The sequence below is a fragment of the Falco cherrug genome, chromosome 14 (genome assembly GCF_023634085.1).
Source record: "Falco cherrug isolate bFalChe1 chromosome 14, bFalChe1.pri, whole genome shotgun sequence".
NCBI lineage: Eukaryota > Metazoa > Chordata > Aves > Falconiformes > Falconidae > Falco > Falco cherrug.
In genome coordinates, this window is record NC_073710.1 from 3,422,975 (window position 1) to 3,445,404 (window position 22,430).

General features: G+C 38.0%; 1 protein-coding gene and 1 long non-coding RNA gene across 5 annotated transcripts in view; both read left to right on the forward strand.

The window, feature by feature from the left end:
- The first annotated feature begins 883 nt into the window (after nucleotides 1–883).
- LOC114017390 (uncharacterized) lies at nucleotides 884–14,451 on the forward strand. Of its 4 annotated transcripts, XR_008735176.1 has the most exons (8): nucleotides 884–971; nucleotides 2,831–2,916; nucleotides 7,049–7,180; nucleotides 10,521–10,902; nucleotides 11,358–11,432; nucleotides 12,661–12,753; nucleotides 13,890–14,009; nucleotides 14,338–14,451. It is a non-coding gene; the product is annotated as an uncharacterized LOC114017390 (long non-coding RNA). The 4 variants fall into 4 exon arrangements; XR_008735174.1 differs by lacking the exons at nucleotides 884–971; nucleotides 2,831–2,916 and adding an exon at nucleotides 6,677–6,920; XR_008735175.1 differs by lacking the exons at nucleotides 884–971; nucleotides 2,831–2,916; nucleotides 11,358–11,432 and adding an exon at nucleotides 6,677–6,920 and having other exon boundaries at nucleotides 13,516–14,009.
- A 4,398-nt stretch (nucleotides 14,452–18,849) lies between these two features.
- ESRP2 (epithelial splicing regulatory protein 2) overlaps nucleotides 18,850–22,430 on the forward strand; it is a 59,785-nt gene continuing 56,204 nt past the window's right edge. The window contains exons 1-2 of the mRNA XM_055726695.1: nucleotides 18,850–18,947; nucleotides 19,865–19,989. The gene's annotated coding sequence lies outside the window, so the exon portion shown is untranslated. The remainder of the gene's footprint in view (nucleotides 18,948–19,864; nucleotides 19,990–22,430) is intronic.

Below are 22,430 nucleotides of genomic sequence, written 5' to 3' on the forward strand. Positions count from 1 at the left end.
TTGGCTACGTGATCCCAATGCTTACCTTGAGCCACTTCTGGAACTCATCTGACTGCAGATTGTTCAATCTGATAAAACAGGAAAAAACTGCCCTTGCACACCTTCCAAAGGTGCACATTTTTGCCAGGTTAGTGAGTTTTGTTGCCTGACCTTGAAATCAATCAGATACAACTCCAGAGGCAATACAAGAAAGATGGGGGAGAAAAGAAAAAGAAGCCAGAAAGGACTGGATGCCCTCCTTCCAAGAACTGTTAATTTGGCTCAGCCACTTGTCACCCTCTGGACTTCTTGTTTAACCTGTAGGAAGAAGTCTCCTGGAGCAATTTAGAGGAGTACCTTATTCATCTGTCAACTATGTTAAAAAATAAGGAGATTACTTTCCCAATTAATTTTCTTAAACTAAAGGTTTAACTTTATGTGGTATAAATACCCCACCTTCATCTTCCATATTCCAATCCAGTCTCCAGAGCAATCTGGAAAACAGTCTATGGCCCTCAATTACTTTTTTCCATTGTTAATCTTTTCTGTTCGACATCTTTCTGGTGACATTTTCTCCTCTCAGTATTCCTTTTGTTTACATTTCCAAGTGCTGTGCTTTATTTATTTATTTTATTTTTTATTGAACTCATTCACTCAATATTTATTTTTTACTTCAGTGTCTGACTTCCATTTTTATTAACAATACATCTTTTGTTCTCATTATGACTCTTCTAGGTATATAATTGTATTTGCATTCTTCTCTAGTTGCTTTGCCTACACCTGTTTGAATTTTCTGCTGTGAATACTGTTTGCTGTTGGGCAACATAGTGCTCTCTACAATTGCTTACTTTCTGCATAACCTTTAATTTACAGTATTTTTCCAATTATATATTTTTTTCTATTTCAGTCCTTTTTTTTCCCAGCAAAAAAACCATAGGAAGTTGTAACTAAGCAAGACACCACTAGCAAATAGGAAAAAAGCCTCAGGAAAAGTAAGTGACAACACTTTTTATCTCATTTAACCCCTGTCAAATAGGCTGAGTCAGAGATTTGACTTTGTCCTGGTGTCATGGATCTACCCAAATATTTGGTTCAAAAGATGCTTCCATCAGCCTAGAGATTTGAATTTCTCCAGTTCTGTAGCATGTTACATCTGTAGCTCCATAAACAGATCTCCTCAAGCGAACAGCAGCCTGTCTTCGTGCCATAGATCACATAGCACAGGTGCCTTAGTTCAGATGATGTGGGAAAGTGCTGGGGCTGTAGGCTGGGGGGTTTGGGTTGGGGCTGTGACTGACAGGTGTCTGTCTGCCAGTGAGATGAGGGGAGAGCAGGGAAGCTGCAGCACTGGTCAGCAGCTGTGCAGAGGGCTGGCTGTATGGGAACAGGTGTTTGGAGGCAACTGTGTAAATCTCATTTTCAGTACATGAAGCTTAATAGGTTTTAAGATTACTTTTTTTAATATATATTTATTTATTACACATGTATAAGGTTTTTATATTCCTGTGTTTGCCTATCAGATAAGTATTCTTTCTGATTTTACAGACAGAAAATGTAGTAGATTAAGTAACCTCTTTAGGATTTTTTAGAACCATTGTAGGTAATTTGAAATAGAATCAAGACTTTCTGATTCTACAGCAGCTCTTTTCCCATTAGAATGTCTTTCTCATGTACATCATCATACTCCACTGATATTTTTGGTGTACTTGTTCCTTGTATCAACATGTTCTCTTTGTGTATCTCTCCTGACAGTTATATGTAATTTTTTAAACTTTTATTTTCTCCTACATCCATCTTCTTGTTTCTCCCTTATTTCCTTATCCACATCTTTCAGTCATTCAGGTCCCCCGATGAGAGGTTTTACAGCACCTTTTTCATATTGGTGCTAAAAGAAGGAAGCTCACAATCTAAAATATCAGAAGAGGGATCAAAAAGATGGGTTAGAGCTACTGTATCAATAAGGCATTAGTGCAAGTCCTGCTAAGCCTGTGTTTTGTAAAACTATATAATAAATTTTCCTTCTGTCATAGCTTGAATTTGCAAATGAGAACAGGCTCACATAGCATTTGACAACAGAGGCTATACTATGACACAGAACTGATTAATTCTGCTCAGCATTTTGTATGTCTATTTTCTTGCCTTTTGTCCTCATAAATGCATGACATCATGCATAAATTGAATAGCCTTTCTAACTACAAAACAAATATGTGAATCACCCTTTTAACACTCTGTAGCTACTACTGCAATAATAAAGGTTGTTATCTGTAAACTGTGTCTCAACCTATTGCTGTGTAGACCATAACATATGCTTTTGGAAAAGTTATGGAAGCTTTCATGTCTATTAACCCTGTACATCCCTGGCGTACTAAGATGGGAATTCCACAGAGTCTCCTAACAAGCTATTTATCAAGGTATTTTTCACATAGCAAACCATAAAGAGTTCTCTTCTCTTCTGGGCCAGTGTTTCCTGGGACAATGTTCTTAGGTAATGCTTCCATTGTTAATCATTAACATGGTAATGCTAAAAGAATTGTTTTGATCTATTAACATTTGGAAGAGTCTGAATTTGCTAACATGCTAGATTCTGCAGGTCTATACATTCCCCTGAAAATATTCAAAAATGGTGTACATTCACAGGATGAGGAGCAGCCCTTTCCCAGTGTGTATGTGTATGCTATGCACAGAAAATACATTAGAAATCAGGAATAAACTGAGTTTTGGCTTATAAAATTCAGGGATTGGTGATTTTCCTTTTTGTACAGGATAATATAGTATCAGATTATTTTATTATGGTGAAGCTTAGTTGATCTGATAGAGTTTGGTCTATTTCATTTCCTTTTGTGTTTTACAGATGACTGAATTTTTCCCTTGGGATATGGGGTGAGGACTGAAGTAAGCAGGCTTTGGTCCTTCAACTCCTTTCTCAAAGTAAGGCAGGTAAAATTTACAATATCTCACTAACCGCTGTAAGAAAAGAACAACTTTGCTTCTAAATTTAGCTGAAATTGGTATGGGTCTCAAAAAAAAAAAAAGTTAATTGTGCACAGCGCTACCACGAGTATAAATGTTAATTAGGCAACTTTGATTCTGGCACATGGATATTACTTAATACAACCACAGTATCAAACAGAAGAGACAGCGATAGCCAACTTTCTGTCTCATGTTCTTAATACCATGCACAGAGATTTATTTCCTTTAGTATGTTGCAGTAGCTGTAGTAAACTAATTTAATGGAAGAAACAAGAAACAACACAAAGCAACAAGTCTAGTGATTTGCATACCTAGTAGACTTCCTGAAGCTGGAAGTAAACAGTGTTTATGGTATCAAAATTCCCTGCATGCAATCTTCCTCTCAACTGTTAACTGGCAGTTTACTGTAAGCATCAAAGTAAAAACATGTCTTGAGGTTGGATTTTAAGTTGAGTACTAATTAATTTGAGCAGGGTTTTCTAGGTTTAAGGGATAGTGTGAAAGGCAGCTTTTGGCATAAATAAATAAACAAGCAGCAAAAACTGGCGTCGAGCTGGAAATGTTGGGATAGCAGGTGAAAACAACCATGGAGGACCAACCTGAGAGGCCTGTAAATGTAAGGGTGAGGTGAGGGCAAAAAAGAAAGATGTTAGCAGAACCTCTGACTGATTTTAACAGCATTTTTTTGAAAGATCTAAAATATAATATGGATATGACTAGTGTCAAAATTTGTTTTGCATGTATTCTGATTAGTTTTATGATTAGTCCATGACATTTTGATTAGTCCATGTATTTAATCATTTCATTTCCCAGATCTTGGATGACAGGCTTCCCTAGCACTTCCTACCTGTGAGAATATCCCAGCCTAATAGCCTGGGATATCAAGAAATAAGAAGAACAAAGCAATGATGACAGAAATATTATTTAATTTAGCTCAAACAATACTTTTGAAATTATTTAATGGTTCTGGTTTTATAAGCAATTATTTCAGAACATTATGAAATGCCCTAAAAACATGAAGCTTGTGTCACCTGAAAACAATTTTGCATTTTGGATGAGACTGAGTTAACAGCCTGAGGCTCCACTAGGTTTCAGAAGCTGGAGGCTGCACTAGGTTTCAGAAGCTCTAAAAAGATACTTTTTTTTTACTAGGGCTTCTCCATATCCTTCATAGAATTGGGAAATCTTGCAGATTTGGTTTCTCAGTTTTAAAGTATCTCTTTGTTCCACTGTTTTGATCTCTTGAAAACGTGTCTCAAAGTAATAAGAAACCTTCATCTTTTTGTTAGTGGGATCACAAGCTTTCCAGTGAATGTGACTGAACATACCAACCATATTTGCATGCTGACAGGTGGGGTAGCTATTCTTCCCTTGGGGCAGGGTTGGTGGATTTGAGGTTGTAAGTAAAAACATGTCTGTTGCAGTGAGTAATTGCTGTTGGGAAGAGCTTGCTTCAACAGCAGTTTTAGCCAGGCTAGCAATGAAGGTGGCTCTTCCCTCTGTGTTAATTTTGGATGCAAATTAAAAGAATCAGCTGAAATATCTTTTGTCAGAATCCTAATTAGGCTGGACAAAATGGTTGGAGCTTTTGAGGATTTAAAAGTTTCAGGTCGCCAGAGGAATTATTAAGTAGATACTCTAAATAACACTTTCTTTTTTCACTGTGGTGATCACTAGTTTTTACACATAAACTAGTGCATACGGGCATAAAATAAGAAGAAAATAACTTGTTTCTGTTCTTAGCTTTGCCTCAGGCCTTGGTTTAATGGTCTGGTCCAACCTAGCTTCAGCTGGCTCCCAAGGTCTCTAGACCTGTGTATCTGCTACTGTCTCTACTCAGAGGATGACTGACAGCTCGAATTCACAAGCAGGGACACTTCTCTTTGGGTGATTGCAGTTGTTCACACCCATTCTCTCCACCTTACTGGTCTTCAGGGATGCTACAGCTATTAACACTTGATTATTGCTTATTTTTGGACATATTTTTCTGTATTTTACAGCCTGCCATGTTAAAGAACACCAAAATCTGTGATATTTTTCTTCAGTGTGTTAGACTGTAAATTGCAGCAGTACAGCTACTGCTTCACAGGCTTCACAGCTGCTTCACAAGCAGCTGTGCTGAACCTCTGGAAAGAATATAGAGGCAAGTTACACATCTAGCTTAGCCTCTTTGTTCCTTAGAACTGCAAAGCCACTCTCAGATCACCTCCTAGATTGCAGTTTGTAGCAAGGTGTTCTGAAACTAGGGTAGGTCAGGGGCTGATCTTTTAAAGCCAGCTGAACCTTTATGCAGAAGAAATGAGGTGTATACCTAGAAACAGTATTTTCATCAGCACCCTAAGCTCATGCATCCCTGTGACTAGTTACCTTCTGGTAATTTGGTGATATGTGTTATGGGCATAGGAAAGAAAACACCTGAAGTATTTTGATGAAAAAATAACACCAGTTCTGCATACTCATATTAAAAAGTATGTGGGTCCCAATAAAGTTAATAGCAGGTATAAAGATAGTAACATAAAAACATCTGAATGGTCAGAGGTTATAAGTGATATTATTTTTATCTCAGTTTAGAAGAGAAAACTAGACAGGCAATCCTGATTCTGTGAGGTTGCTGAGTTTCATTCTCTCATTTTCACACTAATATAGTACTGGAAAAACCTGATGCTAAAAGTTGAGTCATATTCATTGGTATGAGTCTATCATCACAAAATAAGCAGACATCATGGTTTTGTAAGTTTCAGAAACCAAAATTTCTGTATAAACCTGAAGTCATTTATATTTTCTAAATTAATATAACAAAAAGAGCATCAAGTTTATGTATGTAAACATAAACAGTGGCAACAATTTAAAGGCTCTTATAATTAATTTTAAAAACAGAAACCTCAGTTAAAAGGCCCTTATAATTAACATTCTAATTATATTTTTAGATGGTTAATATATATTCAGTCTTTCATATGCTGAGTATCTTTTGTAAGTTAGTAACTGGGCTGTATAAAGTGTATGACATCATTTTTTATAAGACATTAATTGAGATCCCTATTTTCCTGAGGTGATTATTTACCCTGGGTCAGGGTACAGGTCTCTCAGGTAGCCTGCGCTATCCTTAGTCAGGGTCCAGGTCCACAGCGATTTAAGATGACAAGGACGATTTCTGTGTCAGCACAGTGACAGCTCCATCCCTCCCATCCCATGCCATACACATCCTCTCCCCATCAACAACAACCTTTCACTAGCTTATTTTCAGAAGTCTATATTTGCTTATATTTGCTTTTATCTGACCCTGTCAAATTCAACTGAGTCAGATTTTCCCACATTTTTATCATTACCTTGGCCATTCTTACTATAAATATCCAAGTCATCTTTTTATATAACGGTAGTTTTCTGGAGAAAGAAAAGTTTCAGTGATAGGTATTAAAGCAGTTTTCAGCCATGAGCCAGTCTTAAGTGGAAAGGGAACTTTCAGGAGCTGTCCAGGTGTTGGAGCTTTCTACAGGGAGGCTGGGGAACCAGTTGGTGGTTCTTTTTTGGTAATATACAAGAAATATGTAAATTTCTCCAGCTTTAAGTGTTGACCTCTGTTAAAGCCAATCAATTCTTACAAGCTTTTTAGAAGAATCTTAGTGAAAATTATTTTTTTACTAGAACATTTTTGTAGAAAGACATGTTCTAAACTATATGTAAAAACAAAATAAAAAATACATGATAGAAAGCTTGTAGATTTGTGAACAATGGCTTTGATACAATTACATAGACTTGTTTTTTTTAATTTTTAATTTAATGATAAAACCTCAATTGTTTTGTTTTTCTATTTCATGTAAATTTTAGTTTGGAGAAAAAAGGCTTTCTGACAATATTGGATTTGTTTTTTTGATGAAAGTGGCAGCTTTTTAGAAAAAGGCAAAGCCAAGTTTTTTCCTGCCTGCGGCCATCAAAAATCCCTGATTCCCTATGAAAGTAGAATTTCAGTCCAGGTATTGTTGCCAAATTTCAGTACGCTAATTGCATTTCCTACCTGAATTCTTCCCTCTGATTTCAATTAGACAAGGTTTTCTCCACTCTCTGTGTTCAGATGTCTGTGTTTCTGGTTCCCTCCCTTCAGGCACCTGACTTACACTTCAAGAGGACCACATTTCAGTGTGGCAGAGGCAGATCCTATAAACAGTGTGTGCACATCACTGCTTTATAAAACTTCCTCTGTGTCTGGCCTGTGGAAACGAAAAGCAATGGAAAGGTGAGATCATGCTATTCTGAACAGACAGTAGCATGGGAGTAGGGGCTGGTAAGGCATCGTTTCACACGATAATATTCAATATTCAGTAGTATGATAGTATTCAGTATTCCAAACATGACAAGGTAACAGAGATACACTGAAAGGCAACAGAAATGTAATAAAGAGCAGCTAATATGCAAACACCTTAACTTTCAGGAGATTGACCATCAAAACATAAAAGTCAGTTCCAGCAAGTTTTGACTGCTGAAATATCTGGCTAGATTGGGAAGAGATAATAAAATCTAGACAGCGTAATCTTCTCTGTCCCTACCCGAGGGCTTGCTTGCTGATGGGAAACGTCAGTTGTGTTACAAAGCTATTGCAATCCAGAATCCTTGAACAGAACAGAGATCATGGAATATACTTGGTAAAATTCAAGGCGTTGTGCCACAAATCCCTTTGATCCACTCTGATGATCAGTGTTTGCTGTCATATGAGGCTGTAACCTGAATTTGGGCTTTGCCTCTGGGTTTTTGTCGAGCTGCTCTCAACTTGATCCAGCAAACTACGTAGCTACTTCCCTGTAATATGATGTTCATGAGGAAAGCTGCAGCCCTAGGTGAAGGAATAGAAAATAATTTTTTTGTGTCCCAGAATTCTAGCATTGCATGTCAAGAATAGCACAGCATTTTGAAGGTGTTTTACATCCTTTCCTTCCTGTTTTCACTTCCTTCATGTACTTGCAGTCACTAGGAAAAAACTTTTAATGTCTAGGTATGTTGGATCTGAGCACTTTCTGGTTAGTACATTCCTGGCAAGCTTGTCATGTTTGATACTGTGTCTGTAACTCCTGTGCCATTGTCAGCATACCATTAGCTGGTCATCTTGCACAGCAGATTTGCAGCAGATATCTGTTATTTGTGCACGGAAACAGAACCTGATGCTTGCCTTTACTGGCTGAACCAAATCTGTGGAGAGTTGTAGGCTAACTCACAGTGCTGCTGCTCCCCGAGTAGTATTGCTTTTATGAATAAAAAAGATTTTATCATCCTAAGCAGGAATCTTTCAGTAATAGGAAGGTTTATTTCAGTTGTTGGTTTCTAATGAAGATTCTTCATTGCTAGAATTTCTCTGTTGAACTGAAGATGGCTGAATAAAGGCTCTCCAGTTTTTTCAATATCCTAGGCAAGATGCCAATTTCAGAGCATTTCTCTGAACTACTTATTCATGCTTACAAAACTGGCCCTAGTGAAAGAAAACAAAACCTGTTTTTCAGATGGAGAAGACTGAGGCACAGATGTTTACTGCTCTACCCAAAGTTCCATGTAAAAATTAAGTGGCAGAAGAAATGAAACTGAGGTTTCTTGACAGCTCTTAAATTTTAATGGTTCAAGGATCTTTTCCTATTGTATCCTTCTGTTAGTTTATGGTTGATTCTTAAGGGACCATGACCAATAGCAGAGGTTGAATCTCAACTGGTTTATCAGCTTTCCAGAACGTATTGTGGCAGATGACTTTTGAAAAACTTACTAAAGGGAGGCAGCTGAGGGAAGACCTCAGAATTGAGAGAACATACTCTGTGTTCCAGGTTTCCAGCCTTACCAGATGTTTAAATGTAAAACTGGTATGTGCAACATAAGATCTTGGGGAGAAAAGCAATCATATAATAACTTGGAGTTCCAATGGTGGGTAAAGAAGAGTCCCATTTTCATTTTTATTGTTTTCTATGAGTCATGAATGTTCAGCTTTGAATTTTCTGACATAAGTTTAAAAAGAAAAAATGGAAACTGGTATTCCTGTCAGAAGGAAAATTTGGAGAATAACATTTTTGGAATGTGATGAACCATTATTTGAGAGATTAACCAGACAAAAAGGCAAAATGTAAGATACACTGAGATAGTAGAGTATGGTTTCCAACTTTCATGAAGTGTGAATGAACATACAGACTGGGTTATGGGGAATTTTGAAAAGCAATCTATATTACACTCAGCTGTACTGGATAATATTCTGAGAAGAAAGAGTTTATTTCTTTTACATCACAGACTTCATATGGAAGAATCTCAGAAGAAGATCAGGACCAAATAAATAAATGTAACTCAAATTAACATAACAGAAGGCCTATCTATGTGTACACACAGCTGCTCTGTCACTTTTCAGGTTCTAAACTATCAACAGGAAGGCCACAAGGCTAATTACAAAGTAATTCAGTTCTTACCCATAACAAAGGACCAAATATCACACTTGATTGCACTATCTTACTATACTCAAAAAGATATATAGAGGAGTACTTCAGATTGTGAATGCCTGTGTTCTTTTGTACTTACCAGCATTGTCTGGACAATCTGAAATCACCTGGAAGCTTTTTTTCCTGTACAGCTCATTTAAAACCTAGAGATTAGCTAAAATGGATGACTGTCAAGCTTGGAGGGTGCTGTTATCAATGCAGTGAGCTGCAGTGCCTTCCTATTGAATGGCCTTGTCTCGGGTTACCGCACCATCACCTGTCGGGATGCCCAGAGGGCTTATTCCCTTACCACCAGAACAGGAAATAGCTCTGGCCTTAAGCCGATGAAGGAAAAGGTAAAGGGGTCTTACTATCCTTTGTAAGAAAAGAAAAGAGTAAGACAGGAAGAAAGGTAAAAGTAGTTACGATGCAGTTTTGGTTTGGGAAGCTCAAAGGCAGATGGGAGTGACCCCTGTAGCCGTACTGGGGGTATATGCAAATTGTTTGGTTGTTTCCTGTCCTAGTCAGATAAGGGCAATTTGTATTAATCTTTTCTGTAATTTCACTGAGGTTCGAGAAACTTTAGGTGAAGACTCTCACATAAAACACATTCCCCCATACGGCTTGCTCAGAATTGAACCGTGTAAATACGATATAGTAACACATTTATAGTAGCAAGTTTTTTATACTAGCAAGAGGTTTAAAGAGTCTGAGGATTCCTTTCTAGGATATAAAGAGTATTGGTCATTCATGACATGTTTGACATGCAGACATAAAATAAGAATTTTGCTGGCCTCATTGTGAGAGCTAACTTCGGGTCTGAAGCAATTGATGCATGTAATGATGCCCCGCTCTCTCCTCCCAGTGCAAAAAAGATGGATTTTTTTCTTTTGTTTGTACATTCCAAACATGTAAACAAAAGCCAAGATTTATAAAGTTCAAAAGTTACTGACTTTGTGCTTCCAAGGTTGGCCTCAACTACAAGCAAGGTCAGTGGCTGCTTTTGATTCCATGTATGACATCTGTAGAAGCAGCAGCCTAAAATTCAGTAAACTAACAGATACATTACTCTCATTGAAAGCTCATCCCTATGAAGCCTTCATTTTAACTTTTTTTATGGTTTATTATTTATTTCAGTGTCTGAGTGCCTGTGACAGAAGTTCTCTGAGACTTATCCTGAAATCTACCTGGCTCTTTCACAGAAGAGAAAAATAATGTGATGTTTTCACAACAAAATACAAAAATAATCTTTAAATTTCCTCAACAAATTTTATTCTCATATGACAACATGATCAAGTCATTTGAGCCTGCTGGAAATAATCAGATTGATTGTTACCCTTGACCTCTGAGAGTTCCTAAAAATTATCCTGAGCAGTGCTACCTATGAACTAAAACCAGAAATACTGGGTAAACCAGTTACGCTAGTACAACAGGAGCCAGGTGATGAATTCTGGTAATCTCCTACCTCACAAAAGAACAGCACTAATTACACATCTGAAGATACTTTTTTCTGCACTTTGTAAGTACAAGTTTCAGTTTACTTCCTAATCCAGAAGATTATACTTATAAATTACAGTTCTGTTATATTTTGGAAGAAAGAAATATTTCAGGAAAATAGATACGCACGTTAATTTCTCTTTGAAATAAATATTAGTGTATGTTATTGCATATAATCATTCTTATGGATTTTACTAATAGAAAAATTATAGAATATATAGTTTGGGAGGCACTTCTGGCATACAATCAAGTTACACAGGTCTTGTCTGATAAAGTCTTGACTGATTAATATCTCCAACACAGAGATTTCACAACCTCTCTGGGTCCACGTTTGGACATTTGACCACCTCATGGTGAAAAATACATCTCCTAGTATGTCATCAGAATGTCCTTTTCTGCAACCTGTGCCTCTGTCCTTTCACTCACCCTCCAAGAAGTGTCTGATTCTGTCTTCTCTATTCTTTCTAACCTTTACAGTTTAATTTATTTACAAAAATTAAACATCCTCAGAGGCTGACATAAGGGATATCTCAGATGAGTTTCATTCACATGGTGAGTGTACATTTCTGATAATCTGATTCTACCTGTAACCATTAAAATTAATGTGTATTGTAAATATTCTCTGTTTTCAACAGTAAGAAGCCAGTGGTAATGTCTCAGATAAGATGATAATTTCTTGCTTTCCAAAACTGAAGAGCTTGATTATTGTAATATTTATTTTTCAAGAAGAGCATTGCCTCCAGGCTGTAACCACAAATCATTTAGTATTTTTCTATTTTATTTTAAAATACAGTATTCAGAGCTACTGGGGAAGATATCAAGTGTGCAGAATGAAGATAAGTTATACATGGAACCTATGCCCAGAGCTAGGTACCTAGGGTACCTGCTGCACTGACAGGCCATTCTTGCTCCAGCCAGCATCACGCGGGGGCTCCACCACAGCCCTTGCCAGTTGGTCCAGGAGCCCTATTTCAGCCCAGGCCTGAGAAGCTGTTCCTGGCCTGAGCTCCCTGTCAAGAAGCAGCATGAGTGGGGCTGCTCTGTGGGTCTGGGAGCAGCCAGCAGCCCTGGAGGTACAGGTGACTGTTGTGCAGGTTGCCCCTTTGCTGGGCGAGGGCTAGTCCTGCAATACCTGACTTGGGTGTGCAGTGATCCTTCAGCAGCACCAGATGAAGCAAGTTAACAAACCAGGGTCCGTTCTGGGAGATCCAGTCAGCAGCAGGAGGAGATGGGGCCAGGAATCACACTGCAAAGAGACAAGCTACCTAAGGCACAGATACATGTACAGCATGGCTAAGGAAAGGGCTCAGGGCTGAGCTGGAATGGGCTCTTGTCCTGTTACATGGGTGGAAGCTCCAGCTGAGCTGAGTCTGGTCACCTAAGGCCTACTGGTGTACTTGGGGTGCTGACAGTGAATATAGTATAAACAGAAATTAAAAAAGCCTTTCTGAAGTACCTTGCCACAGTTGGTTTCCTGAATGGGCAAAATGATGGCTAAATCAAACTGTTCTGATGAGTCTATATGGTAAGAACCGGATTGGGATTGTTATCTGTGAAATCTATGTGCTTGGTTTTGATCTTCTTTCTGGCACAATGTTCTCTACGAGCCACCTATTAAATGAGGAAGGATACGCGTGTACTGTGTGAATAGCTCAGCGCTGTAGTTTTTGCAGTAAGAGGCAGTAATAGAGATGCTGATTTGAAACGTAAGATTTCTTTCACTGGCTGCTTTCCTGTGTGCTGCCTCATCCTGCTCACACATGTAATACTTTTCCTTCAGGGAAGCATCAGCCACTCCAGTGAAGGTGAATATGTAGAAGAAAAGCAACAGGACTATTTTACTACCCAGTCTCTGGATGCGGATAGCAGAGAGGTCAGTTACTACCCTTGCAATTTCATTCTCTACAAGATACTGCTCCACAGTGTGTAGCCTGCCTTACATGGGTCAGATACTGTTTCACTAATGAGTTCACACAGTATCACAAATTGACTCCTAATAGTGTATAATTAGAAGGCAAGCAACTGGGGCTTATCAGTCCCCAATAAGCTTAATTTTGATCTTCAAGGCATATCTTAAGCCTCCATCTTTTCACCTAATGCCTCCTAAAGATTTCAAAAGGAGTCTAGCTAGTCTGTGACTCTAACATCTCCAATACCTACCTATTCTGACTAAATGAAAGGACAGCTAAAAAGACTTTCATAGTGCACTAGTTTTCTGGTGAACAATTGCTATGTTTACTAGATTGTTGTTGTAGGTTCACAAATTGTAGATTTTTGAAGTTGTGAATGGAATAGGAATTCCTAGAAGAGTTTCACATTAGAGTATGAGATATCTTGGAAATTTTGCATCTGTTTAGTATGGGAAATTTGTAGCATCTTTGAAGAATGATTACATAAAGTCCAAGATAAATATTATTGTCAGAAAATTATTTTTTTTCTTCCCCTCACTGCACTTGGAACAAATCACACCCCCTGTGGCTCTTTCTTCTTTCTTTGCTTTGGTTTTATGCATTTCCTGTAAGCCATTACCAGAATGTAAATGCTTCAGGATCGAATCAACTTTTATGGCACAGAGGTCAATGTTACTGGTTTATAATCTTTCTACTGTCTTTCTCCCTCCTTGTTCGTGGGCCAGCACGTGGTCAAGAGCATCCTGGGCAGCGCTGTGCAAGGTATGAGCAGGTACCCGCTGCAGCACGTGGTGACAGTCTAGGGTAGCTCCTATGGTGAGCCACTAGAGGCTGCTCAATAAACGCAGCCCACAGCCTCGCTCCTCGAGGAGGGCAGGCGAGATATGTGCACAACTGAAGAAAACCACTGCTACAGCAGCTGCCTGAAAGACAACATGTTCTTCCTGGTTGGGATAGTGAGGAATTACAAGGATAGAAGTAAAGAAAAAAAAAGTTGAGATTTCCTTTTCTGATTTCTGGGTCATTTTATTTGCTGGTTATAAGCGTTAACAGTTGAAGACAAGATCTTGCTGACTGACGCTATTTCTATTACACATAGGCCATTCTGCTTGACGAAATTGTGGGGGGGAAATAATGCACAGGAACAAGCTAGAACTCCAGCAAAAACATCAACGGATTTCATCCTTGGCCATCCTTTTGAATAGCTGCTTGGGAAAAGGTGTGTATATGTACTTATATAATACACATTTTATATATATATGTGTGTGTATATATATAAATACATACGCATGTTGTTGAGGAAAGGGTTCCTAACAAATCCATTGATCCTTCTGTCCTCTTGTTTCCATCATCCATGGGAGTTTCTTGTAGTTTCTTGTTAAGCTTGGATGAGAAAGAGAAATTCTTTTCTGTTCATTGGAACTTCTGTCTCTTCAGTGCCTCTACCAAGAGATTACTTTACATTGATGTTTAATAATGTCCTGCGGGGAATCACTGTAGGTATTATACTAAACCCTGAATCCCTAAACTTCAAAATAATTTTCTAGGAGCTTTCCAGCTAAGAAGAACAAAAACTATACAGCTGTCATGAGTTCTGAAAAGCAGAATGAACTACATCGTAGAAATGAATTCATTTACCAGAATCTAGGAACAGATTCAAAAAGAGGTAAGAAAGTATCAGAGGCAAATGTGGGCTCTAGAATGACCTTTCAAAGTGGAGCTCATCTGAGTTCTGACACTTTCATCAGTAAATTTAATATTGTGGAGGTGAAGGGACAGTAGAGTCAAAAGCTTACTAGTAGCTCCGTGGTGATTCATCTGGAGTGTTAAATGTTGCATTAGTTAAGCAACAATTGAGAAAGAAGCTGTTTCCTGGAGATTAACAGGTGATGGGGAAGACCTGATGGCCTGAGGCTGCTTTTGTTTTTAAAAGGTGGGATGGAGAGGAAAAAAGCTGGCTGCATGGTATTTAGTCATGAGCAAAGCTGGTTAACAAATAAGTACAGGATGTTTCTAAAATGACTGTTCCAGCCATCAGATTGGAGTCCCTTCTTGAAAACCTGAATCACTTCATAGCAGACTAAAATTACACTTAAAGAAAGCAACTGTTCAAAAGGGTATGTCTGACATACTGCTATAGATGCGTGTTCAGAACTACCTAAGGGGAACACTCAAAATACGTATGCTTGTGCATCTGATATGTTGAAAAGATCTGTCCTTCATACCATCAGGTTTTTGTGATATTCTGGGAAACAAACTGACATTCTTGTCCAAGATCAGTTTCTGTCTCATACATCAATAGTATAAAAAGTTTAAGGATAGTGCTGTACTATTCTTTTTCTTCAGCTGTTAAATGTGTGCTTTAGCTATCACTCAAAAGATTTTAAAATGTAAAATTCTGAAAGTAATTTGAAAGACCCAGAAGCTGAAATAGCTCCTGTGGGTATTTCAAAATACTGCTAGCTAGCTATGAGTGCATGACCCATTAACTAATGAAGAGTTTGTCTGCTTACTGTTTAATCTCACTTTATTGCTTTGTTTCCTTCTGTACATGCATCTGAAGTAAATAAGTTATGTCTTTAGATAAATATGGTCTGTACTGAACTGATTAGGATGTATGCCATAACACTTCAGTTAAGGAACTTCCTTAAGGAAGTCTGTTCTTATGTCACTAATGTTATATTTGTGGGAAGGATCATATAAGGGCACAATATCATGATCATTCTTCTTCACAGCAGTACTTGCTAAAGCAGCTTAAAGTGAAAACATCATTTCCAGCCCCAACCAACCCCCAAAAGAAAAAGGTTGTGAGACTGCAACTTAATTTAACTAAAGGATAGTTAGGGAGTCAAGGCTTCTGAAAGTTCCCCAAAAAATTTACTAGCCAAAACAAGTTTTAAGCTCCTGGTTACAAACAAAAATCAGGTTTTTTGTATTGTGTAAGTAATAAGAGAGATGTTGCATGATGGCTTTGGCCAGTCTTATGGTTTGCTGAAAGTTCTTCCACTCCTGACTGTATGCCCCTCTATTTATGTAGGCTGCGGCAGTAACAGACTCTGTGTAGAACAAAGTCAGCTTGGTGGCAAAAAGGTGTTTTACTGGTGAATTTACGAGTTGCATTGGCTTAGCTAGAGTCTGACCACAACCACAGCAGGTACAAAGAGGTGGAATACGTGAAACTGGGAAAGAGGAGTGGGGAGACAAGAAGGACCTTCCACTTCTGGCAGTGGCAAGCTGTCAGACCAGCTTAGCTGTAGTATTTAACCTCAAGAATTGTGCTCTGAAGTTTTGCTTGAACAGGCAAGTGTCAAATTAAAGATTTTTCTGAACAGAGTTTAAGTTCAGAATTCAATTCAGTTCCGCAGGTAGTCATGTGAGCCTGTTGTCTGGTAACAAATCAAACCACTGAAGTTTTATACTTAGGTATCATATCTATATTAAAGTTTTAAAATTTTCCCTTGTAATACAATGCAATTAAAAAAGACATACAGAGACTTCAATACCCTCAGCCAGTTTTGAGTAAACTTACCATGCCCAATAAGATGAAAAGTGGCAGAGCAACGTATCAGTTTACTATGATTTTAACAGTTTCTTAAACTCTGATCCAGCATTCTGTTAGCAACGCTGCTGAGCCTATTGAATATGCTATCACCCGTAACTTGTGTTTTCATTCCTGTCATCTGGAGCAGTTCTAAGCAGCAGAACTACTGAGCACTTCTGGCAGCAGAAAGGATCTTATGAATGTTCCCTAGTACTCTATGGGTAAAATCATCCCAAATGTCATACAATGTCTTTGTTGGCCTTTTAAACTGAAGCAGCTAACTTTGAAGGAAATTGGATAGTGTGTACCTGCCTTTTCTGACAGTACACCAAAGAAGGCTGCGCTTTCTGCTGTAGGAGCTCTGACAAGTAGATGGGATGTGTTATTGTTTTCAGCTGACAAAACTGTTCGTAAAGTAAACTTTATCTATTACCAAGTCTGGAAACATTTTCCTTATTCTGAGGCTGAATAGATCTTTGAAATGCTTTTGCCAGGCCAGCTATTAGTATGTATTTGTGTTAACTAGTTACAATTCACACAAAATATGAAAAATCGTAGGCTGTTAGCCACATGAGAGCTGAATTAAGTTGTGAATTGTGTTTGCCTTCTGGATCACAGCTTGACTACCCTGATCTACATAGTAAAAAATGTTCAAGCAGAGAATACCATATTATTCAGCTGTAAGGGTTAATGTAGTAATGATGAAAGGTAAACTCAGCAAATAAATGGACATTTACTATTTAACATATGTGATGTAGTATTTCCACTAACAAATGCTGACAATGCTGAATGTTCCTATGGACTGAAATTTTTTCTCTCAGTTTTTTGGAGCCACAATTTAAGACAAAAGATTCAGATTTTCTTTTTCCCTAACAAGCTGAAATACTCCTTTTCTTGTCCTGCCTCATTGAGACAAACTGTACAGCAGTGCCACAGCAGTATGTTTGTCCTCTTGCCTTGGGTGAATTGCGCAGTCACTGCCTAAGAACATTTTCAAAGGTGACCCAATTCTGGGTGGGCTGTAAAGAAAAATGCCTGTTTAAAAAGGGAAAGGGAAAGAATATCCATGGACTCTTCAAGGCTTCTGTCTATCACCTCTATATTATGAAAGCCTTGTATCTGATTCCCACATGTCATTATTATGTGTATATAAACATACATATTTTATATTTAAAATTGGATATGTCTATTATTCTGTGGTTTTCTTTGTAGTGCATATGAAGTGTGAGACTTTTTACTGTTTGAACATGCCTCCTGTATTTTTTAGATACATCTACTTGTTTTGATACTCTTCTTCAGGGTAAAAAATTCAAATTTGTCCAGAGAACACACAAACCTGGGGGAAAAGTCTAATCATTGGGTAGAATTTGACTGTCATCTTCCCAAGACATTAAGGAGAATTATTACAATTAAGTTGAAGGAAGCAAAGAGAAAGAGAAGCCAAAAGATATTGTGCAACTGTTGAGCAGAGTTTTCTTCTATAATGCTTTGTAAAGCAAACAAAACCAAGAATCTCTTTATGTGAGGTTAGTCATTTAAGACTGACCATGCAAATCTGAATGGTGTTTGATCCATAGTGGTCCATACTGTGCTACCATATATAGACTACCTTAAAAGTAGTGTAGGTACAGCTTAATGTTACATCCTTCTACTATTTCCTGAACACCATAAAAATTAGTATGTATTATTATTTGAATGAGTCCCTAGGAGAAGATCCACGATGAGATGTTTGTCCTGTTGATGGCACTTATTATTTGCTTCGAAGTTAAGACAGTAACTGCAGAGCACTGGTATGGGATACTGTGCTGCTACCTTCTTCCAGAGTATGTCTTATAAGAGGTTCACAATTTTATGGCTAAACACAAATGCATTATGATATGATTTCTATTTAAAGGCCTTACACACTAATTTCAGCTTTTTAGAGCATACTTCACTGAATTCCGAAGCCAGTGTGTGGTCTTGCAGTGATTAAATGGCAGTTATGTCTCATTAATATAATCCTACCCTTTAGCCATGGGCAAAGCACATAGTTTTGGAATTTTCAAAATGACAATGAAGGCAAGTATTACAAATATCCTTAAAACCTGCATTCACTGCATATCTTACCATGGTGGAATAAAATGCATCTAAATAGTGCAAAGCAGTAGGGTACATTAAGCGTGACAGTAGCAATGCATTCTTTATTCAGAATGGATACGGAGTCCAGGAATTATAATATAACTAATTTATTTAAAGTAATGGCAATAAAAGTTTTCCTTTCTTGCTTTAGCTTTCAACAGAAATTCACCCATGTACTATTCAGGACTAGTAAATGAATTTTTACAAGGCCCACTGGAATCTTTTATCTGCTGATTTCTATTCAGTCTGCTTAGCAGGAAGCAATAGTTGAACTTGAATGCAACAAGCTAGCTATGTGCTGAATGCTGCCTTCGCAACTGACCTATGTCATCTCACAATGAAACTTCTTGAGAAACTGTGCAAACGGTAAGAAATACGAGATTTTTTTTGCAGGAATGTGGTTTCCATCACATTTGGGATCTTTGCATGGCCTAGGAAAAATTCAGTCATCATCCAGCTTTGGACGTAAGCCTGCCATTGGAGTTGACTTGATACACAGTGAGTTCTTTTCTACATTCGTAATCAATAGAAGCGTATCCTCATCCCCTTCCAAAGGCCCCATTTGGCACACCTTTTGAATTGTGGCTAAAATATAATTTCACACTATTTTCGAGTAGGAGCAGGTACCCTGATTTTCTGAATCGTCACAGAGAATTCTGCCAGTCATGCCTTCTGTTATACCAAGGATATCAAATTGAAGCACATGGACTGCCACTGTGGCCGTGTGTTGGCATGTGTGTACACAGAGGAAGGATAATGAGACAGAAAGATAAGACATTAAACACCTATTCTATGTAGTACTTGTAGTTCATAACTGACATATGAAAAAAATAAATTGCTTTGAGTCAAGCAGTTCAGAAGTAATCCTTACTATGCTGACATAACTTCATTTTATTATGTTTTTAAGGTGCAGCCATATGTAGAGTAGGTGACAAAAGCATAATCCAGATGGAAAGCAATTATTAATGGCTACACAAGGAGCAACAGTTGCATAGGTATACTGACTGCAGAATGAAGCGGCTTAAACAGGAAGGCATTGCTGGGAGGGGTGGAGGAAAGGTATCATAAAGAAGCATTTATGTGAAAGGAGCACATCTCCTAGGCAGTCATCCTAAAAAAGGGTCCTGTGTACTGCTGGTAGAAAAGTGAGAGAGTCATATTCAAATCAAATGTAAAAGTAATAAGTGTATAATGGCATTGTAGCAGGTGTGAATTTCACCCTGTTAAGGCAGTTTTTCTTTGAAGTGTCATTTCCTTTCACTGCGGGGAAGAGGGAGACAGTGATGACTGTGTTATGAATGTGTTAAGTATTACTTAATTCATACTTGTAACACTATTGTGGGAAACTTGTGATCTCTACAGACTTTTGATCATTCTGTATTGCTATATACTCAGCTAATATTCTGCATTTTCAGATACTTGAGAGAAAGTATAAAAAAATATAAACCAAAGGAAAGCTGAGGAAGCCAGAAATGGTAAAAGGGAACAGACCAAGCGTCTGCCTTTGGCCCAAAGTTGAAAACTCCGAGGAAGCAGAAAGGTGAGGTATGAAAATGAATATGTAACAAAGGATCTATGTATATGTGCATGTAGGTATACATCCATATTTGTCTGTAATATGGAAACATGTATTGTGGTGAGTTTGCTGTCTAAACGTTAACATTGCCTTGGTTGAAATAAGATATATTTTGATTTAGGAAATAGATTAGGAAACTGAACTGGTATATTTTGATTCTTAGAAATTTGATTTGGAGTCATTGAAGTTGTTCAAACAGTATATGTCTTTATTCTCTAAAGGGCTAAAGAAATGAAACAAATAGATCCCCGAGCTCTGATTTTTCCTTCGTGTATAAACAATGCTCTTGAAATGACTGGATTTTGTCTCACTCAAGGACACTGGATCAAGTAAACTCCTCAATGTTTCACCCCCGTACAAATCTTTCTTGATACATGCTGAAGTTTTTATTTCATGTTAAAAATTAAGGCAGCAACTGAAGGTTTATAAGTTTGAGAGCATTCCAGTACACATCCCTTGCCTCAGTATTCCTGACCCATTGCACAAACCATCATGCCCAATACCATGCCAAGTTCCCTGTTGAAATGTGACAAATGTTTTTTGTCATCTAGCCTTGATTGTATTGTGGAAAGAAAAATGGAGACTGAAGAACAAATTTTATATTAATTAGCACTACTTGGCAATAAATGTTTGTTGCCCAAAAACCAGGAACTGTGGGCCTGACTTGCAGAATTGTTGGCTCAATTATCCCTTTTCCTAAAACAAACTTAATGCTTTTTGTCAGTGGTCATACAATATTTTTTTTCGACTGAGACCGTGTAATCCTGCATGCCTAATCCACAACCCAGATATTGCCAGTTCTTTAGGATTCTTGTAAGAAAGGGATGCTTTCTCTTCTACATGAGAGAGAAAACAAGTCTATCTTATGCAGCATATTGTCCTTACAGCAATGAAGAAGTTACTCTGTGACTCTGGGTGAGTGTATGCAGTGGTTTTGTAAATCCCTTTGAGCCTAGTCTTGAGAAAGGCCACTAATCCCAGTAAAAGGGTATTGCTTCATATGAAATTTTTACCGAGCTGTGGAATACATTCCTCCACCCCCATTGCCCAGGCTGTTTGCATACTGGGGCTTTGGTTGCCACTGCAGATAAACTGCACAAATAAATGAAACTGGTTGTTATTTTACACCCACTAGTTTTGTTCCAAGCATGTATATGCTCACAACCTCCTTCTTTCGCCCTGCCTCCCAGTAGTATATTGTGACTATTCTGGAAACTGCTGTTCCTTTGAAGCAATGAAGATGCATCTTCAAATGCATTGTCTGTCTCCTCTACTGCTTTTAGGTCTGTGCAACCAAGTTGTAATTCTTAAAGTATGAGTACTTTCCCATTGCATTTGAGCCTACATCATCCTAATGTGTACTGCAGGTTTCATTCTCAGAAAAGCAAAAGTAACAGTAAAGTAACTGATTCCCAATATTTAATTTTCTATAATTGTCTGCCCAATATATTTTCCTCTTTAAAGAAATCTTGGAGGAAACTTGCATTAAAATGCTGTTGATTTTCTGTCCTTTCTTTTAATTGCTGTGATTACAAAATACTTTCATGCCCATGAGCTGGAAGATTCTGATTAAATTCCCACAGAATACAATTACTCACACCTACTCCACCTTACTGCTGTGCTAGTAACTGCATCTTATTAATCATCCTTACAATCCACCCAAGCCTTAGCAGCTACTATAATTTGTAACATGTCACAAAAACGGTAAGAAATACTTGGTGGTAGCCTGAAGTCCCATTTGCAGTATGCAGTGGCAACAAAAAAAAGATAGTTTCATATCCTGAATCAGAGGGAAGAGTAAAGGGGGAAATCTTTGAAAGTACAGGAATGATTCATCAGTAAGAACGTTTCTAATATGAATGTTCAATGTGCTTTAGGCATTTTTAGGCAGCTTAAGTTTCAGCGGCGAGTGCCACGCTTTGATTATTTTTTTAAGTCGTACTGAATGAGTGTGTTTAAAATTTTTTTCTTTAGGTATACTATGGTTAAAAAAAGAAAACAAAAAAAACCCCAAACACCAAACCCCCCAACCCCTAAACCAACAGTCACAACAACTTTCTGAGATTTGTTTAAATACTGGACATCGACAGGACTGACGAATAGTTTTATATAATAATTTAAATTAAAGATGAACCAGAAAAAGAAGGATGCAAGTGATCTAGCAATTATACGGTGGTGCTGCCTCAGAGCACGGAGAGGGTTGGTTACATATAATGAACCCTTAGCCTGTCTGCTGGAACTGCCAGCCAGCCTGCCATTACTCTCATACAGCGTATGTATCAGCCCAGGGGGATTTGAGAGGAACCCATTCATTCATTTTCATCTAGTCACAAAGCAGCCACTGATGGACGAGCTGGATTCAAACTGATGAAAGGGAAGGAAATGTATTATCAGTATCCCAAGCA